The following is a 23,188-nucleotide window of genomic DNA, read 5'->3' as shown; positions in this document are numbered from 1 at the left end:
TTAAGAGAGATTTATGAGTGACTGATCTGAGGTGGATACACACACACACACACACACACACACACACACACACACACACACACACACACACACACACACACACACAAATGGTGATTAGTATTCAAACTCTATGAAAAAGGTGAAAAAATAATCATATTAACCTGTTAAAGTCAGAAACGGTTCCCTTAACACCTGACTTATTACAGCTGCTGATGTATAAGAGTAACCTGCTTAACGCCTGAATCCATAACCCAAATGTTGTCACACTGGCAAAGTCAGTGACAACAGAAATGACCCAACCCTGACCTCACATCTTTAATGCCTGAAACACAGATTATGTTTAAATTATTAATAACACTGGGTAAGAAGAAAAGTTGGAACGCCTTAAACACCTAACATTTTAATATGTAGTCTATGGTAGAAAATATGAATTGATTTGGATAAGTAGCTTGTTCTCTCCCCCTGGCGGGTAAACTCAAATAACACAGTTTTATAAATGTGAAATGTATCTCATTTGTATGATTTACATCACCAACTATTAATTAGTAACAAAAATATTCTGGCATTAGCATTATATTATGTTATATTCTCATCTGTAAGTGTATTACATTATATTGCGTATAGGTTGTGTTGCTGTTATATGCAGTTATTGACCTCACACTGCAGATTGTCTTGGCATGATAATCCTCAAAAATCAATTCAGCCACATCTGGCTGCGAGTTGTGAAGCTGCAGAACTTTCTTACTCATCTCCCAGCTGTCACTCAGGTGTGATGAGTCTCTGACAATGCATGAACTCACTCTGGCATTTCTTACTTTCACATTCATGGCTTTGCCTCAGTCTGCCCGTCTTTCTCCCTCACCGGAGATGCTGTAACGTTTTCTCCAGGCACCATCAGAAGGCATGAGTGTAGGAGGTGAGGCCACGGCCGTTCAAATTAGAATTAATTAACCATGTGGTGTGGGAGGATGCATGTGTGTGAAAAGTGTGTGTTTGTGAGTTTTGGTCTGTCTCCTGACTTGAGATATTTATACTTATAGTTTCTTCATAGTGTGTATGTGTGTATTTGAGTTTGAGACATGGGTCAGTTGTCAAGCTGTTGTAAATTGTATTCCTTCAACCTCTTATGGAAGTGAGAAAAAAGTTCCCATTAGCCTACTGTCTATCTAAATATGCAGAAGACGTGTGGAGTCATCCAACCAAAGTTTAAATGCTTAAAACATCTAATTGATGAGAAATTGCTGTGTAAAAATCTGCAAATATGAGGAGAGACCCCTAGCTGAGGGTATTCCCTCCAGCTTTGACATACAGTGAGTAAACATGCTAATAATGCATCAGACTATAAATGTATCTGTCTTAGTGGCATGTCTCATCCACAAACACTGACCCTGCTGTAAGAGGAGCATTTCACCAAAAAGGTACATTCTGATGCTCTTTTCATATATTTTAGTTACCTGCTGACCTCACTGCTTAAATCTGCTGTGATTTCAGCCATGGGTGAACCACGGTTCTCCATACTTAGCTGTGCTCCAATTTCAAGCTCAGCAGGAGCCACATGTCGTCAGGAACATTACATACTGTACTGTACACCCATCTGTTAGCTTGTCTCATAATATCAGAGTGTGTTCAGGTAATAAAGATGATCGTTTTTTAAAAAAGGATTAAAAAACTGATGTTTAAAAAAACAGTACTCTTACTGACAACTCATATTGTGTATTTTGAAAGGTTTTTTTGTACCTTTAAAGTACCTGTTAATGGATTTGCATATGCACCTGACTGTAATACATGGCAAACTAAATGGATAGTGAAAGATATTCAAATAAGTCTTAAATCCTAGAAATTGAAACCTTCGGCATCAGGATCTCTGGTAAGAACAATCATGAGAAAAGAGCAGCCTAAAGTAGAACAAACAGCAGTAAAACCTAACCTACATTGCTGTAGGTGGCAAGAGTTAGAATTGTATAACAGGACAAAAACAACATGACATTAAAAAAAATCCATAAGCAAGATATTAAGGGAAACCAAAGTAAGAGTGTAACTCCCTACTCTCTGTCAGTGTTCTCTGCAAAAGAGGTGATCAAATAAACCAATATGAAATCATAGAATTCAGGGTTCATAGGCATCCTGGAAAACATGGAAAACAGTTGACCAGTCGTGGAAAACACATGGAAATGAGAGAAAAAGCAGAATACCATGGAAACCTTTCACTGTCCAGGAAAATTATTTGCCTTCCCCTGATATCAAATCAGAGTTCCTCAAAACAGATGACATCGTCAGCTGAAAGGGCTAAATTATGTTGAATATCACATAGTGATGTCAGTTCATGGGAAATAGTATTAAGAACGGGTTACACATTCAAGTGACATCACACAGTAGCACCTGCAGGCTAGATAACATTAAGCTAATGTTACAACTGTATTGCCATAACTTCAAATATTATAAGAATTGTTTCAAATGTAAAAATATGAGTCATTGCTGGCTGCTTACTGACATTTTATTAGGTGTTTACAGTAACATCACTTGTTCCCCCTTTTGCTCTTGTTTAAACAAGTTGAATTTTGTTTAATTGGTCAGCATGTTTGATTCAGTTGTCACAAGTTGACACATCTGCTAGCTTGTTGTGCATGTAAAGGTTGACGGTTTGTTCAACTATGGCTTGGAGCACAGGTTTCAAATATGTTATGGGCATTGCAAGTCAAACACCTACTGGCAAACGGTAATATTTTCTGTCTTTGCTAGCACTGTCTCCTTAAATGCAGTGCAGGACTATGCTGGTAAAATGGACTGTAACATGACATTATGCTAACAATTTCCACATTGGTGAGAGGACTTTTGAGTCTATTTTCCCACTCGAAACTTTTAAGGCTTGTTTTGGTCAAGCTGCTAGTTATGCTATAGGATTAGACTTCAGGGGGAACTTGATACACCTAGCTCAGCTCTCCTCCTCACTATCTCCATCTGTATGCATGCATGTCCTTTTAATAGATATAAATGACTCAAATAATCTGTTGTTTAGACTTTGACTGGAGCTTATTTTCTTCAAACTTGGTGATTATTTCCTCTTAGCAATATTGCAAAGAATAATAATGGAAATACTTTCAGATAAACTGTGTGAACCATCAGTTTGAGAGTCAGGCCATCATCAGCCAGGTTGATATAATTCTTTTACTAAAATTATACGTTCCTCTGAGGTTTGTGCCGTCTTGTCACCGTAGATAGTTGATGTGGACCACCTGTCATCATGAACGGGCTCGACTCCCCCTGCTACAATCATAGTTATCAACCATACTTAAATTATCATCATTAGAGTTCTTATTGCTTAGATTAGTCACATCTAATATTTCTATTGGCATTACTAATGTGAATCTGTATCATCTCTTGACATTTTTGTTGTTGTCTTTTTCTTCCCCACTCTATCTGTCACTGTATTTGCCTCTTCCATCTCAGTTTCTCTCTCAGTTTCTCTCTCTCTCTCTCTCTCTCTCTCTCTCTCTCTCTCTCTCTCTCTCTCTCTCTCGCTCTCTCTCTCTCTCTCTCTCTCTCTCTCTATCCCACTTCTGGAACACAGCACCTGCAGTCGATGGCTGTCCACCGATGTTTTCGCCTGTTTAAAGGACGTTTTACTCTTGTCACGCCTCCCAATTTCTCATCGGTGGATTAATGATGACAGCCATTAGGTTAATCTGAAGTTATATCATTAAGAGTAAAGTCTACAACCACTCTATGCGTAGGTGAAGTCATTTTGATGTGGAAAAAAACTTGGTTTGGTGTACACTAAAAACCCAGATTTGCATGTGGTCTAGACCTATCGCTGTTTTTAGGATCACAAATTATGAAATATGTGGGGAATTTCATTTCTTAATACTGAACAAAAATAAAGTGGTTAATGTGGCTGAGAATAGAGGTAGCATGCTAGAGTCCAGTAAAAAAAGAACCTAACAACATCTTTCATGGTCCCAACACAGCACATTCAATCTTTCTATACAACCAGACATTTAAAGGCAGTTTTTATTATGGGGTACATTTGGTTCATAGCATCACCTGGTTCAACGTATAGAAAAGGAAGTGGTTTTCTTCTTGTGAGTCTTGGGAAAAATGAAGTATTTGGTGTAAAGATGTATTTTAATACTTTTTTTGTCAACTAAATAGTTGCCCGCTTCCTACACAGTAATGCGACCAATATATCGAATAAAATGCAGAGAGGGTTTCCAGTTGTGCTAAGTTGTTTCACCAAGAAGATGACACTCAAAGAGGCAATTGACAATTTTCAATGCACAAAGCATGTTGGATATATAGTGAGGCAGACCAGTCCAGTGATGGCACCACGTTTTAACCCATTTCTCACTCATTATGATAAATAATGTATTTAAAGAAGACAGTGGTCAACTTTTAAGTAAATAAACCGTGTGGATGACCAACAGAGAGGAATAGCTTGAGTCTATGCATATTGGTCGTGGGTATTGAGTCTGTTCCTACCTCAACACAATCCCTGCTCAGCCTGTGGAATATAGGCATGGTTGAGGTAACAGATGGTACTAGAAAGAGCTACACAACTGCACGTTGCTAAACTCACTGGAGTCTTTACCAAGGAATGCAGTGTAAACCTTTTCCCCCTGAGAGTCCCCCAAAACAAACTCTCATTAATACCTCAGAAACCTTATATTCCTAATTTAACCATATTTCCCCCAAAATGTACACAACTAACTGTGTATAGTTATGGATTATGCATCTCTACCACCTCCTGTTGTTGAAAGGTGATACTAAAGTATCCCTGTGATGGGCACTGACATATTACCAATTGGAGAGTCTGGGATCAGCTCTTAGAGCAGCAGTATTTATCCCCCTCCTCTTCCACTAACCAAAGCAAATGTAACTTAAATATGATCACAGATCCTTCAGTCTGGTTACAGCCTCTTGTGTCAGTTTAAAGCAAACATTCAGGGTTATGGATAGTCCAATGACTCTTGTCAGTGGTGCTCTTCACTTTATTGCATCACAGTTCCTCCTCTACTTATTCAGTGCACACAGCTGCATTTATCAACAGAGCTTTCACTCACGGCGTTCTACCTCACGTTTAGCTTCAAGATAAACTTTTCCAAAAAATAAATATTTGGACATGTATCAAACAAAATATTGATGATATTGAATATTAATAATATCTACTGATTCCAGATGCTTACGAAGATCACCATCAGAATTCAAGAAATGGTCACTACTGTTCAGAGAGTCAGCTTATCATTAAACTAAAAGAAGGAAGCAAATCAAATCTTCAAAAAAAACTCAAACTGTGGCAAACATTACTGCATGCCTAAATGGGCTCTTGTATGCAGAGCAATCATGGTGGATAGCAAAAGCGCACATGATGCTACACAAATCCTCCCAGCTCTGCTGTCAGTAACCCTCCTCATATAAAGCCATAAAGGGTCATCCTCACCCTCGAGTGATGATTTACTTCAACAAAGCACCACCGCTGCAATCACGCCAGCACACTTTGGTTCTTGATACATGCTAGCATGGGAACAGTACGGGTGGTGTGTGGGAACAGAGGTGATCCATTCGCACTTCAGTCACAATGAATTCAGACTCAAGTGCGGTCAAAAAAGCACACTTGGAACCTCTGCTGCTTCCAGAGGAGAATCGAGCCTGAGATACTTTGCAGACAAACAATCTCACAAACTTGAAATGAGCACCACATAAAGAAATATCCTATCAAACATCCATCACAAACTTGCTGCATCTCTGGGAATAAAATAACTGATTACACACTAGGATTTTGAAGATGTGTTTTCAATTTCCCCTAATCTTTTCATTCCTCTCATCTTTGAATGCCCATGCCTGTAAACAAGCTGGTCCTTCAATCCCTGCTCTCAAAATTAATTGAGTTATTTTTTCTCCAAACCTAAAATAAGAAATGAACAAGATTTATTCCTCTGTTGGAACATGTGGAATTATTTCCACTCATGAATATTCTCCTATTTCTTTCCTTTGCAGCAAGTGACTTCTCAGTTTCGTGTGAATAAGTCTCCTAGGAGATCAAGCACCAGTAAGGACAGAACAGGGAGCCCTATTACACCGTGTGCTCTTGTCAATTGCTCTGACACATGGGTTGATGGGACCGAACTTGCCTCGCCACAGGATTGAGCCCATTATGATGGAGATAGTCACACGTATTATCATGTGCAAATTGCTTAAGTCTTTTTATTCCTCAAGTTTTTGTTGTGTTACACCTCCTACCTCATGAGACAGATAGCCAAACTAGAGCATATATTTAATTTACATTGATTCTCTCCTCCTTGAATGTGCGAATGCACTGAACGAAATTAAACTGACCTTTGGAACATGCTGGGATCTTCTTTAATGTCCTGCAAGGAGCAAGAATGTGGTGCGCAAAAGTGAATAGAAGAAAGGAGATATTACATGTAGGGTTGAAGTGAAAAGCAATGCAAAAGGGGGAAACGAAGGGAAAGGGACCAAGCATGGTGAGAGAAAAGAGAAGAGAGAGGACTGCAGTCACCAGATGCGCTTTATAATTAGCAGCAAGCCAGAGACTTAAGCTCTATTAGACTCAAAGGTCTCAGGATAGTCAATAGTATTGATTTGTGTTAATGAAAACATTGTTTCACCTGCCTTTGAAGATTCCCTTGGAGCCTGAGGTCCAGACAACTCATGACATCTGGAAACTTTCCTCCGTTTTCATGCATACATACCACCTACATTGTTTCACCTTCTCTTCCCTTTTGTCTATTTTTGTTTAGGCTTCTATCTTTTGTGCTAACCCATTGACTGTACTATACAAACAAGGATAATATGCATCCATCTCCTCTTATTGTAAAATGGTTACAAAATACGGTAACACTTTACAATAAGGGTCCCTTAATTAGCGTTAGTTAATGCATTATTAAGCATTAATTAACAGTTTAATAATAGTTTAATAGTCGTATAATGTATTACCTAACATTAACTAACACATTAGTTAATGCATTAATAAGCAGTTAATTAATGTCCACTGCTCAGAGTTAATTAATACATTATTAAGCATTAATAAAAGTTACAAAACTTCATTAGTTAACCATTAGTGAATGCTTTCTGGACCCTTATTGTAAAGTGTAACACATGCATCACTTAAGTAACACATTATAAATGCTAAACTGCCTCATAAGCATTACTTAACCATAATTAAGCATTAGTGAATGCTTTTTGGACCCTTATTGTAAAGTGTAACACATGTATCCCTTAGGTAACACATACACTGAAGCAAAATGAGTTGAAATGTAGTTGAAGCAACACATGTAAAGAATTTAACACATTTTATTTAGAATAAAACAGATAATCACAGATAACATCTCAACTGGCACAGAGAAGTACAGTGGCCCTGAGAGCTCACAGCACTGCAACTTAAGAAAACACATGCAAAAAGACAAAACACAAGCAAATTAAGAAAACATCTTCATCAATTTGACAACACATACGCAGCATTTAGAAAACGCGATGCAAAGACCACAACACAATACATTAGAAAAACGCGCTGCAAATAGACAGCAACACAACAGAAGTGTTTCCAGAGGACACTTAAAAGTGATGCACACGCTTATGCTTATGCTTATGAGGCAGTTTAGCATTTATAATGTGTTACTTAAGTGATGCATGTGTTACACTTTACAATAAGGGTCCAGAAGCATTCACTAATGGTTAACTAATTAAGTTTTGTAACTTTTATTAATGCTTAATAATGTATTAATTAACTCTGAGCAGTGGACATTAATTAACTGCTTATTAATGCATTAACTAATGTGTTAGTTAATGTTAGGTAATACATTATAACGATTATTAAACTATTATTAAACTGTTAATTAATGCTTAATAATGCATTAACTAACACTAATTAAGGGACCCTTATTGTAAAGTGTTACCCAAAATACCGCCAGGAAGAAGACTGACATGCTGTGCTTGTGATGTTTTTGGAGCCAAGGCATGCGCAGATACAAACGGGCTGACTGGGCCCCAGAATTGATGTTACACCCCTCTCACTAATAAAATGATGTTTTGTAACATAGTTCACAGAACTTTGTTTATACTGTTAGTCTTCACAGAACCAACTTTGCCCAAGTCTGTGCAAAAAAAACAAATACTTTTTTTATTAAAAGTCAAGATTTAGTCGAACCAATGCAATGATTACATTTTTTATAATCATTTCAACAAACTGTATGTGATAACCAAGGAGCTTATGAAGGCACCCTTATTGTCTGAAGATGGATGGCTTATAAACTAAAGAATGTTGAACACAGTTAAAACACTTCTGGATCATCTTCTATAAAACACTCTCAAACAGTCAGTATTTAGAGTGAAACTAGAAATTAGATTCAGTATTGGTGTTTCTCATGATATACTGGAAAAATAATACTGTAATACTTCTTGTAATGATTATGAGTAATTAAAGAACAGATACATAGTCCAACCAGACAACTTCCAATAAATGAAGATATGTAAAATAATAGTACTAATTAAAAAATGTATGCTTTAACAATGCAATGAAATAGTTCATTTGTGTTTCTGACACATGAGCTTTGTAGCTCATAACAAAGCATATATTTCTCATCTTACATGCCTGAATTTTTTCCAGTTCGAATAATTTTGATTTAGGGCTCTGATTTAGCGTACCTGTTAAATACTAAGTGTTCCTCATGTACAGAGGCTATATCCTTCAAAGCTGGTGGTCTGGGTTAGATCCTTCACTGCATTCCCCACTCTAATCCCCCGTTTCTGACTCTCTGTCCTATTCTTAAATAAAGGCATAATAAAGCCAAAACACACACACAAAAAACATGTTTGTTAAGAGATAAGGAAACTGAAGCTGACTCTTGGACCAAAGTTCAGGCATTCTTTTCATCCATACCCAATTGTACAAAGTCTGCATGCAATCCAGATGAGCCCACGTGGGAACACCACAGGTAATTGTCTGAGCTGCTCACAGGGCTGAAGTGGGAGTACTGATGAGGTCGTTCACATTCAGCAAATTTGATCTGCTTTTCATACATCTCAGGAGGGAACCCCTTTCTTTTTTACTTTCAATTTTTGTAATTAACCATCTGCCTGTGTGTAAAAGAACATTAGCTAAATTTTGAACCTGTATCCTGTCAGCTAAGATCTTCAGTACAGTGTCAGAGCTAATGCACAAGCTCAAGTTTCATGCTGTCAAAGGATAGGGAAAAGGTTAAGTGTTCTTAGAATGAAAGGAAAATTAGAGCCCAAAGGAGCTTTTAAAGACCCATCACTTTCACTTTAACAGCAATTACATAGAAAATAGGCTCTGTTATGCTATAACTTAAAGTATGATATTGCTTGTATATAAACAGCAGACAATACCAATGCAAAAGTTTAAAAGCTTTGTCACAGAGGTTCTGTTTTCAGACCTTGACCTTCTCTAAGTGGAGACTTCAGCAGCTTAAGGATTGTTTTGAAGTTGTTATGTTAAAGGTTGCCACTTAAAGAGAATGACATTTGTGACAAGAAATCAAGCCGAGTCCATTGTTTTTATCCTCTGTCAGAAAGATGCAGATTAAATGTGTCTGTGAGTTCTGTTGATGTGAAGCAGAAACATTTAAGAAACGCATCGCTTCCATAGTTATTAAGGCAAAAAAAAAATGGCAACAGAGCTCTTGTCAGATTAAGTTTTTGAGAGGAAATCTTTGACACAAACAAACCTGTGCTAACCAATCCTACAATGTGCAAACTGAGCCAGAAAATTCCACCTAAAGATATATTTTCATGCAGTGTAATTGGTCCAGGAGAGAATTCAGGTGCAGCAACATGGATTTTGTGTTCATATTTACACTAAGCAGCAGGTTTGTTGCCCTGGGCTACTTTTTTGCAAACTGCTCTGCAAGTCTTGATCTTTAGCATATTCTCTTCCTGACTTGTTGTATAACTGCAGCACTTTCTTATTTAGGAAATACTTTGTATCTGGGGACACAACACAGATAAAGGCAACATTGTTTGTTTTGTCCACAGACGGTCCAAAGAAATGTACGCAAGAGTGTGTGTTTGTGTGCTTTGCTTTTTATAACTATGGGCTGCAGATATTAAGACTTGAAAAAACAAGTGGAGGTACTTACCTGCAGATGAATACCTCTAACCAGCTTTTTTGATGAAACATAGCTTGCAGTGAAACTAGCTAATCAATATTTCTTTGACAGGGAGTTAGACAAGATGTCCAGCCAAAGACAACCAAATGTATGTCCCAATTATAGACTCAGACAGAGAAGCAAATTTCAGTAAGAAGCTATTCCCTGCACATCCAAAGTGTCAGAATAATAAATGTCCTTCTTAGCTGCCCTGTTCCCAATGCAGCCTGCAAGCATGTTATTGTGATCACTTTTATTTTTCTGGTATATATAAATCTGTGCATGTTCATCATGCATGTGTGCAGTCAGTAGGCTAAATTTAACTTGGGTGCATATTTTGCATCCAATTAAGATGACAAGGGTTCATTAATCATGGCACATTTCTAAACTCAGTGCAATTAAACAGTTTTGGATGAAGAGGTGTCATAAAGCACAAAGGAGTGAACAGCTAGAATCAGGGAAAAAACAAGTATAACTCAGGAAGGTTAGAGAACACAGGGACAATTAGTGAAGAGACACATACTTGTGTGTAAAACTGTAGAAAATGTACAATAAACTAAAATGTACAATTTGAAACCCTGTTCCTGTGCAAGAAAGCTTGCAAGTGTCTTCCCCATGTGTGCCTGAGTGTCTATGCACCGACACACATGGATGGAAAGGAACATGAGAAGCTGATAATTGTTGTTCCACCTTTGTGCTGTCTGTAGGAAATCCACCCCTGACTTTTCTTGGTCTCTGTGCTGAATTATAAATGAACCTGTGGTGTGAAACTACTGACAGAGGGGAATGGATATAGGTGACTCTCTCTAAGCAAACACGAGCATCACAAGGGGAACAACCACAATGATTTTGTTGGCTCACTTTTACCCAGAAAGCAGCTCCACTGATATATTTTCGTGACAGTGTGTCCTTCCCTTATTTTTTAATCAATCAGACATTTTCATCAAATCCAAACATAAAGACAGAAATACAGAAAGAAAGATAGACAACAATCAAACACACAAAACAACCCAACTACATTGGTTAGAAGGGACCATAGGTGTAGTTTGGAATTTAAGTTTTAGGGTTCACAAAAACAGATGACATATGATGCATTGAACAGAACAGTAATGCAATTTTGCAACATTGAACCAAACACCAATTAGGCTCATTTGTACATCAACCTGTCATCTATAAGCTTTTGCATACATGTTAAAGAACAGAACGCTCTTTCTAAACGACCTGAAGCACACATTAGCAGCACAGGGCACATAGAGACTGTGCCAGGGCGTCTTTACACACTAACACTCAGAGATCACTGAATTAGTTATCTCTGATGCACTGAATGTTGTTATAGCCGCTGGAACAACTGCATTTGAGTGTGTGAGTGCCTGTTTCTATGTCTTTAAGAAAATGTGAGCTTCCAAGTGAGCGCATAGTGCAGTCACCCTCTGCATCTACAAAACACCTGTTTGTGTACCACATCAATTTAGGACCAACACGCCCATGGACCACCAGAGGTTCAGTGTACCCCCTGAATTCCCTGTTTGCCTATAGATGGGACATTCCATGAGTGCTGATATAGAGAACAAACACATTTGGAGCTTGATTTATCACTCCCTTCCAGGTGTTTCTAAAACCATTCATTAATGACACAAATTCACTGCAAAACAGCTTTTCCAGTATGTGGAATGTACCTGGTACCTGGTTATCCACAATCCTGCAGGTCACCAAGGCAACTTTTAAGTGTTGATTTTTCATTTCAACTTTTTCCTTATCCTACATCTGGTGCAACACCATGTGTCTACTATGTTAGCATATTCAGTTGTAGAATAAGTAGCCAGTGACCCCTGTGACGGACATCATCCACAGATCTTTGTTTTTTTCAAAACCAAAAGTAACACAAAGTTATTATATAACACCAAATCCAGTTGTCACTTGCAGTGTTGTATTGAGTAACATATTACTGTAACTCCACTGCTATTTGCAGTAACTAGTAAGGTATTTGGTTACTTCACAAATGTATTAACACCATGAAAATTACAGAATTGTAAAAGGACTTGAATTTATGTCAAATAGCCAACAACTATGCCTGACTCAGTGGGTGAGATTACATATCGGTCAGCAGAGTATCATACAGGGGGAAATAATTCTACATGCAATAAAGTATCATAATGGCAGTTGATTGTCCTGTCAGAAGAATCAATCAATCAATGAATCTGTATTTATATAGTGCCAAATCACAACAAATGTTATCTTAAGATGCCTTACAAACAGAGCAGGTCTAGACCGTACTCTATATTATATTACTGACAAAGACCCAACACCAAGACAGGATAAGATCCAGTCCCATTTTACAGACAAGACTCAGTCTGATCTCACCTTAACCCACCATGAGCAGAGCAGTATTTACAGTATCTACAGTATTTAGCAAGTTACAGCGGCAAGGACAAACTTCCTTTAACAGGCAGAAACCTTGAGCAGGACCAGACTCATGTTAGACACACATCTGCCTCAGCTGAGTTGGGGCTGGAAAGAGGGATAGAGTAGATGAAGAGAGAAAGAGAGAGATGATAGTGGTGAGACAGATAGTAGTACTTGTAGAAGCTGCAGTCTGGCACATCCACAGCAGCAGGCCGTCTACGGCAGAAATCCAGAGGAACCTACGAGACAATGGAGCTCTGGGACTCCAGATCTATGGTTAATAACTTTAATAGGATGGGAAGAGTTACAGTAAGTGATAGGCAGAGAGAGGGAAAGACAGGATCCCAGTGTGTCAGTTCCCCCAGCAGTCTAAGCCTTTTTCAGCATAACGAAGAGCTGGTCTTGACCTCCCATACAATTTTAGAGACTGAAGATACACATGTTGGGAGCGAAGTGTTCTAGAGGGGTAATAGGGCACTGTGATCTCTTGAAGATACCACCATTATCCCTCACTCATCAAGGTAAAGGATGAGAAAACAGAGGTGAGTTGTAGTCTATGTGCTGGAGGGAAGTAACAAACCAAACAACACACTTCTACTAAACTAGGTGCCGGAGTGACTGGCACTGCAAATACCAGTGACCGAGGTGCATCTCACATGAGCCCAGCAGAGGAGGAGCCACTCCATCCATTACATCTCTATGATGATCCCAGTGTCCATTCCAGATTGAACTTTTAAACAGTACAATCTTATGATTGAGGAGTTTCTATGGAATGGAAAGAAACCTAGAATAAGTCTTAAAAAACTGTTCGCTTCAAGAAGAGTGGAGGACTGGCCCTCCCAAATATGGAATTATATAATGTAGCATTTGAGATGACCAAGCTTGTAATACACTGGGCAACTAACAAATCTAACCTTGGTTGGGTAAAGATAGAGAGAGCCCTGGCTGCTTCATCGAGTGCTTTTGATATGTTGTCTCAGAGAAACGGAGCAAACCAAACAGAGGAAGGTAATTTAATTCTAAAACATTCTCGATGGACATGGACGAGGGCACATAAGTTCCTTGGGATCTCACAATACAAACAAAGTTACTCTTCTATATTGAATAATCCCTCCATTCGTATAGGGAAAAAAAATGTATGGGATACATGGCTGGCAAAAGGGATACATGCGGTTAGTAATTTATATAACGATAGACTGTTTATGTCATTTGAGGATCTCAAAGAAAAATTTAACTTGACTGATAAAAGGGATTTCTGGAAGTATCTACAGCTGAGGAGCAGCTTGGGATCTGTCTTTGGACTGATGAGGACAGAAAAACCAACTCTTGCACTTGACACTCTGCTTCAATATTTTAAAGGAAAATACTGGATGCCAAAACTAGAATTTGTGAAAGCCTAAGATTAATACGGCAAAAAGAGATTGATAGCTTAATAAGTGAAACCAGTGTCGGGAAGTGATTTCAAATGTAGGCAGGGCCACAAGAGATGCAAGGTGTAAATTTAAACATTATAAAATTGCATATAGATATTATTTCACATCTGTAAAAATATTTAAAATGGGCCTAAACAAGGATAATAAATGCTGGAAATGTAATAGAGAAGTGGGCACATTTCTCCATGCTCTATGGGGCTGCAACACGGCATTACCTCTCTGGGGAATGGTGTTGTAGAGTTTTGAAGGTTGGCTTAAACAACCTCTTCCACAGTCTCCTCAGTTGTGTCTTTTAGGGGACTTTTCTCTAGTGCCATCTGGTGTTACCAAAACAGAATCTGGACTGATAATAACAGGCTGTATTTCTGCAGCTAGGCTTATTCTGCGAAATTGGAAGAGCCCACACAAACCAGAGTTTAAAGAGTGGTTCAGACTCATGGCCGAAACTGCTGCATTTGAAAGCATGATTGCCAGATTAAATAACGCACAAAACAAAACAAGCCAATAATGGAAAGCTTTTCTTCGATGGGGGAGGAAACATCCTAGAGAGGACACAATGTACTAAGGGGGCGTGGCTTATCTACCTTTGGTCTGTATATAATGTCAAAGAATGTGTGTAGATGAACTTAAAAATATATAAGTTATTGAACAGTGTTACTTATTGACACTTAATGCGGGGCTGCCTTTTGGGTTTTTTTGTTTTGTTTTGTTTTTGTTTTTTTTGTTTCTGTCTCTTTTATTGGGGGGGGGGCGTCTGTTTTTGTTTTTTTTTTGTTTCTTGTCTTTTGTCGAAAGGGTCTTTCGACCAAAAATTGGCTGTGCTGTCTGTTGATAGTATATGCCCTTCAATATGTATGTATCATTTATAGTGATTGCATTTCATTTAAATAAAAAAAACAGTGATTGCAAGGTATGTTGTTGAAAACATGCTTTTCATATCAGCTGTTGAGAGACAAGAGGCAGGGTGCATTAATAAGAGTATCAAAGCAAAAAAAAAAACAGTGACTCAGTTAGTAATTCAGTTACTTTTGGTAGTAGTAACTAGTAACTGTAACAATTTAATGGTTTTTCAGTAACTTACCCAACATCAAGACAGCAAGACTAGAAACTGATAGTGGGAACCATATAAGATGCTGTTACAGTAGTCAATTCTGGGGGTGATGAATGAATGGATAAGGGTTTCAGCTGCAGAAATGGAGAGTAGTGGGCTGAGTCCTATCTTTCTCAGGTAAAAAAAAAAGCAGTTCTGGTGATGTGGTTGATATGCTGTTCGAACATTAGGTTGGTGTCTAAAATGATGCCGAAGTTACGAATATGGAGTGATGAAGACAGAGTGACATCATTTATAGTGAGGGAGAAGCTTTGGGTGGTTTTGATGAAGGATTTGGGGCCGATGATGACGATATCCGATTTGTCACAGTTTAGCTGGAGAAAGTTGTTTTACATCCAGGTTCTAATTTCGGTGAGGCAGTCGGTCAGTGAAGATTAATATTTTATAGTACTAATATCAATATTGCTATAACCCAGATTTCATCATGTGCTATTAGTTCACACATTCACTTTCTTATGTCTAGTTTATTGCAATCTCCTCTACACATGCCTCAGCCAAACTGCTCTAATCCATTTATATTTAGCTTTAAAAGTAGCTGCCAGGTTGTTAACTAGGACCAGCTGTCAGTCCTACATCTCTCGTGTTCTTTAGCCCGTCCATTAGCTTTCTGTCAAATTCAGAATAAACTACAAACTGCTGTTAATTATGATCCACTCCTCTTTCCTTGTTCCACAAAAGATGATTGGACCTTTGATTTAGCCCCCCACCCCTGAATTATCATCCACAATCAAATGGAAGAGTATTCTTTAAAATTCACCTCTTGCAATTTTCCATTCATGTTTTTTGATTCTAAACTCAGTGTCTGAGTCTCATTGTGTCACGAGTCGATGTTTAGTTTAGTTTTTTCCTTTTGTTTCATGTCTTGGTTTCTCCTGTGTTAATTATGTATTAGTTACCCTTTGTCTCCCTTGTGTGTTTAGTGATCCATGTGTCTTGTTGTACTTGTGTTTCTTAGTCTTGTCTTGTGTTCTCTGTTTTGTAGTTCTGAATCCCCTGTTTCCAGTTTAGTTACTTCCTGCCCTTGTGTGTTTCCTTCCTTTTTAATTACCCTCATTAGTTTCACCTGTGTCCTGTGTTCCACACCTGTGTTGATTACTCTGTGTATTTCGTTCCTCTGTTTCTCCTGTCCTGTGTTAGATCATTGTACTTCTTTCTCTTATTTAGTGTGTAAGTCTTTCTTGTGTTCCCTTATCTCAATGTTTCTAATGTTTTCTTTTGAATTCAATTTATTGGACATTTAAGTAAGTTGTTTATAACTTTTGTTCTTTTATTATTAAATCTTTATTTTCTGCACATGGGTCCTCCTCACTTTTTCCTTGTTGCGACACATTGTCAGTTCCTGCCGAATATCTTTGAAATACACACAACACATTCATATTTGGGAATTCAACAAACAACAACACTTACAGATCACTTAAGTGTTATAGCTCCAGCTTTTCTCCAGCACATCGATTTGGGACAAATTAACTTAATGCGTTGTCAACTATATGATACACTGTTTATATTATGTGAGGTTTTTATAGTTAACTACTTCATGATGATCCTCTCATCCTCAGAGAACAGCTTAGCATGTTAACTCAGCTCAATACATCACATCATGGCAGTTTAGTAAAAAACCATTAGAGAAAACCATGTATTAAATATTTAACACAAGTCAAGCCTTCACATGGAAATATGAGCACATTCATGAGGTATATCTGTAGTCATGAGGTGAATGCACAGAAGACATTAATGCACTGTATGTTGATATCTATGTAGAAAGAAGCAGTGCTCTAATAAAAGGAGATAAACAACTATCATTATCCCTCATCAAAGGAAATCATTACCCTATGACGCTGCCTCACAGGAACTCCCTACAGCTGTAAATATCAAACACAATCTTACACAATAAATATTAATTACCTTTGGTGCGTTGATCTTTTAATTTATTGAATGTCACATGATCTATTCATATGCTGAAATGCATCTAACAGCCTTGTTGTCACAATGGGAAAAACTTGGAGGACCCATGTGTGGAATTGAAAAACATTTTAATAAAATGTATGTAAATTCATTTTATATGATCTCTTTGTTGTTTGTTTTGTTTTTTTTAAACAACGAATACTACTCATGTGGTATCAAATGACTGTATCAGCACACCGTGAGAGAGAGCCAGACTTTTTATTTCAACAAAAGTGTGCTGCAGTAGGTTGCAGGTAAAATAAAATCTGTGCCTATAAAAGTAAGGTTGTGATTCTCCCCCTAACAAGACTGTCCTATCTGATTCGATTAAAATATAGAATTGTATGAAGGGAAAACAGTCTGTATGTAGAGCACAAGCTGTAAGAACGCAGTCCATAACAATAACATCCAATCAGCAGTAATCTTGTGATTTCTTTAAACAAACATTTTAACTTAATTGACAAACTTTCTTTACGTTGTATTGTAAAAGCTATCAAGCATCTACATTTCTTAACTTCCAAGAATGCATAGAAACAAATGGCCGATGTATAATGGATCCTTTGACAGCAATTCAATCCTTTAAATGTTGTAAATATTCAAGCTCTCTATCTTAATGTTAATATATTAAGTTAATATATTATGTGTATAATCCTTTATAACATCACTTCAAAATACCTTTCTTACCCAATGATGATATAGATCACTTATTAAGTGAAGACCATTTAAACTAAGAAGGTTTTAAGAAACAAGGAAAGAGGTGCACCTCTGTCCCAGAATATTAAACATCAGGTTTTTCTAACTTGGTATTTATGCAACATCAGGACCACCACAGCTGCGCCCCTTTCCCTGTGTGAGTGACTAATCCTTTTGGAGTGTTCTGTATGTCCCAGTACATGTTTGTATTTACGGATGTGTAAGTGGTGCATCTCCCAGGTTGATGCCATCCTCCTGTGCAGCCTGAGGGGAACTTGATTGGTGCGCAGCAACAACCACATGATCAAAGAATCAGAGAAGAGAGCACCCTGTGATTCAGCTTAAGAGCCTTCAGTCATGATCAAGTTTCTAATTCTCCTGTATCCTGTGAACTCTTGTTATTAAGCCTGCTATTTTTGGCTGTTCCCTCTCAGCACTCATAGTTGTCGAGAAGGGGTCTGGAAAAGTTGTTTTTTATGCGGAGGTATGACTACACATGGCTGCAGCTCGATCCGGTAGACATAGAAGGTCAGGACCTATCAGCCTTGAAAATCAATCATTCAAGTGTGACATAGTGAACAACAATCAAGGCCATGTCAGGCACGCCTCACGACCTCAAAACAGAAAGTCTATTTTTTCTGCCTTCTACATTGTGTTTCGTACAGTTTCGTCACATCAGTTGCGTTGACCAAGTCACAAGCATAAACAAACAAAATGGCCGAGTGAAAGATGAATGATGCTGAGTGAAGGATGATGGCTCTGCAACATGGAACAATAAGACAGAGGAGAAGTTTGTCAAGCTCTGGCAGCAACATCACTGCCTTAATGATGTGTCATCCAGGAACTACCGTGACGGACTGAAAAAAGAGAAATGGTAAGAAATAACAGATGCACTTCAGCAACCCAGTGAGTAACTGCCCTTAGCATTTCTGGGTGTCGTCAAGCCCAGCCCCTCTTCCTTTACACTGTGTCCTAACAGCACACGATGCAAGTAAGCGTCAGTGACAAATCAGCCAAATTGCATTGTTTCCTATTGGATGCAACAAGCCCCATCACACAGTTCGTATTTTCATTCTGTTGCTTCCGTGGACAAGGACAAGGAGCAGCTAATTCCTGAAGTTAATATGAGTAGCTGAATAATGCCTCCTCATTTCACTACAGAGACCCAAATAAAGTGCCAGCTGGCAAGAGGGAGCTCACTTTGGTGCTGGGAGAGTTTAGTAAGAAAACATTTGATGGTTTTAAAGCTTGTTAGCCTGTTGTCATTGAAGTGCTGAATTGACTTGTTAACATTGGGTGTAGTCTGTAGTTTGGAGTCCTATTGTTTCCCTTATTTGTTGATGTAAGCAGCATCTGTTGACCCTTTTCAGTTTGCCTGACCTGGTTCTGTATCACAATCTCACATTTTTATCTTGGCTTTTTTTTATCTTCTCTCTTTTCTTGGCTTTAATACCAACAACTGGTTGATGGTGTTTTCATTTTCCCCACAAACTGGGTTGTAACATCTAGGATGTTGTCACACCTACTCTGACTTTCAGCCTGTTATCGTTGTGGAGACACGAAAAGAGTCCTCCCCAATGCAACGCATCTTTTCATTATAATGTCAGAATACACTAATCAGAAATGATATTAATGAAACATTTGGGAGACACGTTTGGCTGAAAGTTGCCAGTTGACAGGGTCACAGTGTATTGACAAAACACAAAGAACAAAATGACTGACTTGGAGCAGCGAGGAGGTCTAACACCTTATCGAATGAGCATACACAGTAAGTTAAATGTCGAACGCCCCTAACAAAACAGAAGTTTACAAACTTGTGAGTCAGCACGTTAACAAGAGGGGCACAAAGAAACTCCAACAGTAGTATTCAAAGGTATGAGACCAGCTTAGCAAAAGTGGAGGTACCAGTGATGAGAAGCAATTTAAAGGGCTAGACAAAATATTCGGAACCAAACCAGTTGTTTAATTAATAGACGTTGTGAGTTCTGGGAAGTTGCTACACCTAACACATTCTGCTCTGCTAATGTTAAATGGATGGCTTACAACTACTAGTGTGATGAGTGAGCAGGTATTTGTCCTGGTTGGTGGGTGGATTGCAATTCATTCAATCCCAAGCTCAAAAAACTAAATTGATTTAAGTGATTGGCACTGATGTGTAGCGAGTCAGCATTTAAAATGTATCAGAGTGGTTGCCTGTTTTACCTTCAACAAAATGTAGAGAGAGAAGTACAAAAGAAGTACAGCTAGTGACCTAGCATGACTTCCATTTAAGAATGGAAAGTCATGGTCCCATGAGGGTCGATCCAGGTTAATCCAATTACACTAATTCGACACAGGTTCAGGTGGTAAAGATAACTGCCTGTGCATGCTCTTCTTAAGCAGCCTGAGAGGTCAAATATGGATCAGTTTGATTCACCGTGACAAAAAGCAGTGATAAAGAGCGACAATGTTCACAGCCATTGAGCAGCTCTTACTGTTAACAACCTATTTACATATCTGAACTAAAGAGAGTAATACACCTGCAATTTAAAAGACATTTAAAGGGCTGTCATAAAATTACTGATTGAATAAATGTGTGAAAAGCAACCAAGGGAAAATGAATAACAGTATTCATACAGCCTGATTAGTTCCTGGGCACACATCATTGAAAAACAGAGTGAATACCAGTCTAAAAGAGAGGAGGATGAGGAGACTGTGATGAATGTTTTAGTTGGCCTGAGGTTAGCTATTTTTCTGCACCTACTGGCCTTATTTGTGCAGGGTAACATGGAGTGTTGTCTGTGGAGGTTCAGTCATACAGGTCATGATAATCTGAAGCTTGATCCGAGGGGAGTTTTATCTCCACCTGATTTTTTGCTGCAGGACACTGAGACCTTTCGAAGACCTTCTCAGAGAGCCAACACAGAATACTGAAATCTCAGAGACCATCTAATCCCATAACCACAAAGCAATGGCCTACAATGGCCTACAATGAGATTTAATTTTTAAATATATAGATTTTATTTATTGTATGACTTATGGAGCTTTGTTTTAGTGCAATGCCATAAAAGTTGATTCATTTTATAAAAATATAGTTGAGTTTTAGATGTTAGCATTCAAGTCCTTATAAAACTTATATAAAGGGGTTTCGCTCACCTTCAAACAGATATCATTCAGTAGAGACCAGAAAATCTTTGGTATTTTTTACTTTTGGGACTGGGAACAAGGTACCTAGCTCTAAAAACAGAAGAACAGATTCTAACTGTAGCAATGTATCAAGGCAAATAAAGTACAAAACATGAAGAGGGGAAACCATTGTCTGATAGACCCCAGTTAGGAGAGCAGTGACACTGTTCAGTTAAAATAATGACATTATAAATTATTAAACCTTTTTTTAAAAAACAGGTTCAAAACTTCCTTTTTCTACTTTCATAATTTGCTGCAATTTCATACAAATTGGTTGTACTTTATCTCCAAGCATCTTTTATTGCTACCTGCTCTGTGTTTCACAGTTTGGTTTGGTTCTTACTTGTGCTTCATCCTTTTCTCCTCAGTAGGTGTTAAATTAGATAACAGAGACTGAAGGTAGGCTCAGTGGTAGAGTTGGATAATAATGATAATAATAATACTTTTTTTTGTATAGCACTTTTCAATACAAGTAACTAAGTGCTCAACATAAACGGTAAAAACAGATAATAAATGTTGAGAGGCAATAAAACCAACAGACAATAAAAGTAGTTGATAAACTTGTACTTAAAACTTTCAAATCACAAAGCGTAAACAGGCTTTTGGGAAGTTTTTCTTTATTCAAATAAAGTCCACATGACTACTGATTTGACTGTCTAAGCTCCACCCTGGTCTCAAGCATTTTAGTGTGTTGGAGACTGTGACATGCTTTTGGTCTTCGACGCTCACAATGAAGTGACCTTGTCCATTCTACAGTCAACATTGGAGACACAGAGACAAGCTGGCTAATTATTCTCCTCTCATGCTATTCTACACGGTACAGGCGCCAATTTATGTTTATGCTGATGAGTGCTCAAACCTTACATGACTTTTTGTTGTATTGTAGATCATTAACAGCAAAAACCAACATGAACACCTCACACACATACACACACTTGTTATACACACCACACAGAAAGAAAAAAAGAATTCCACCTAATGATTGCAAGAGGTGTTGAAAGTCATTAAACCAAGATGTAGCCTATACTTTACAGCACCTGCTCCAACCCTTCATTTAACACTACCTTGTATTCTACAGTCATTGATCATTACCAAGCCTTAATGAGAAAGATATGACTGTAAATCAAAATGTTAGGAACACACTAGCAAAGTAGACATACTAATCACAGCCAGCAAAACTGTATCAGTAAAAAGGCTCATAAATCATAGAGCAATTCCATGATCTGACATATGTCCAACTCCACCTAACCATAGCTACACCCATTAGAACAAAACAACTGTTATGGTTTAGAGGCCCATACATTAACGTATCAAAGAAATCATGACAGGCTATAACAGTAGTGTACAAGGTCACAGCACACACAGTCCTGAACTGTCTATTAGTCATCAACATATAGGTCCACATGGCTGATTATATCAAAAATGTAACTTTTTTTTGTTGGTGAGGGAACTGTTTCTTCTTGAAACTGCGCTTCATGAACAATGTGAAGGTGAAATAGTTGTCCTCCAGTCTTTAGTCAGTTCACCTTACATTGCTATGCCATAATTACGCATGCAGAGGGGAGGGGCGTATGTGGGTGCTCTGCCTTTTTCGTGGCTGTTCGGCCTTTATCGTGGGTACTCGGGCCCCAAAGCACCCCTGAATCAGTGCCCCTATGCTACACTGTAAGTGGAATGAGGCTTACATTACTGAAATCATCATAAATTGATGCTGTGTTTACAAAAGGGCATCTTTGAAAAATATTTGCCTTGCGAAGCACACATTTGTTTCCAAGACTTAGCAGCAACTGTGTCATTGTGTTAAACTAATGCTAGCTAGATGCCTATGGGAGTTACGTTTATCTCTGAGAGTTAGTCTGCATTTGGGATAAATATGAACAATAGATGGAAGACTTTTTTAATCTCATACTTCCTACCGGTTTTATGAGGTACAAAATAATTATTACACTTAAAAAGTGATTAGTTAATTATTGTGGCCTTTTGTGCTCAGCTCACGACTTAGGAATGGCATTCCTGTTAATATGATAAATACCAGAGCAGGAACCAAAGGGGACTGTGATGTACCAAGTCGTAAAACCAAATTTAGCCAGGTGGTACTGTCTGTTAGAGGCATATTCCTCAAACAAATTACCAGCTCATACCAGGGAGTGATATGATACTTAACCTTAAAAAACACTTAAACATTGGTTAAAAACAAACCAGTCATGCATTCATGAATAATATATGCTTCCTCCTTTGATGCCTGTTCCTGAGGGCTTTGGGCTCATATTGTTTGTAAAATTGTTTGTGATTTATTTTGTGTGATGTCCTACTAACTGTCT

The sequence above is a fragment of the Notolabrus celidotus genome, chromosome 16, assembly GCF_009762535.1.
Source record: "Notolabrus celidotus isolate fNotCel1 chromosome 16, fNotCel1.pri, whole genome shotgun sequence".
NCBI lineage: Eukaryota > Metazoa > Chordata > Actinopteri > Labriformes > Labridae > Notolabrus > Notolabrus celidotus.
This window is presented reverse-complemented; position numbering follows the sequence as displayed.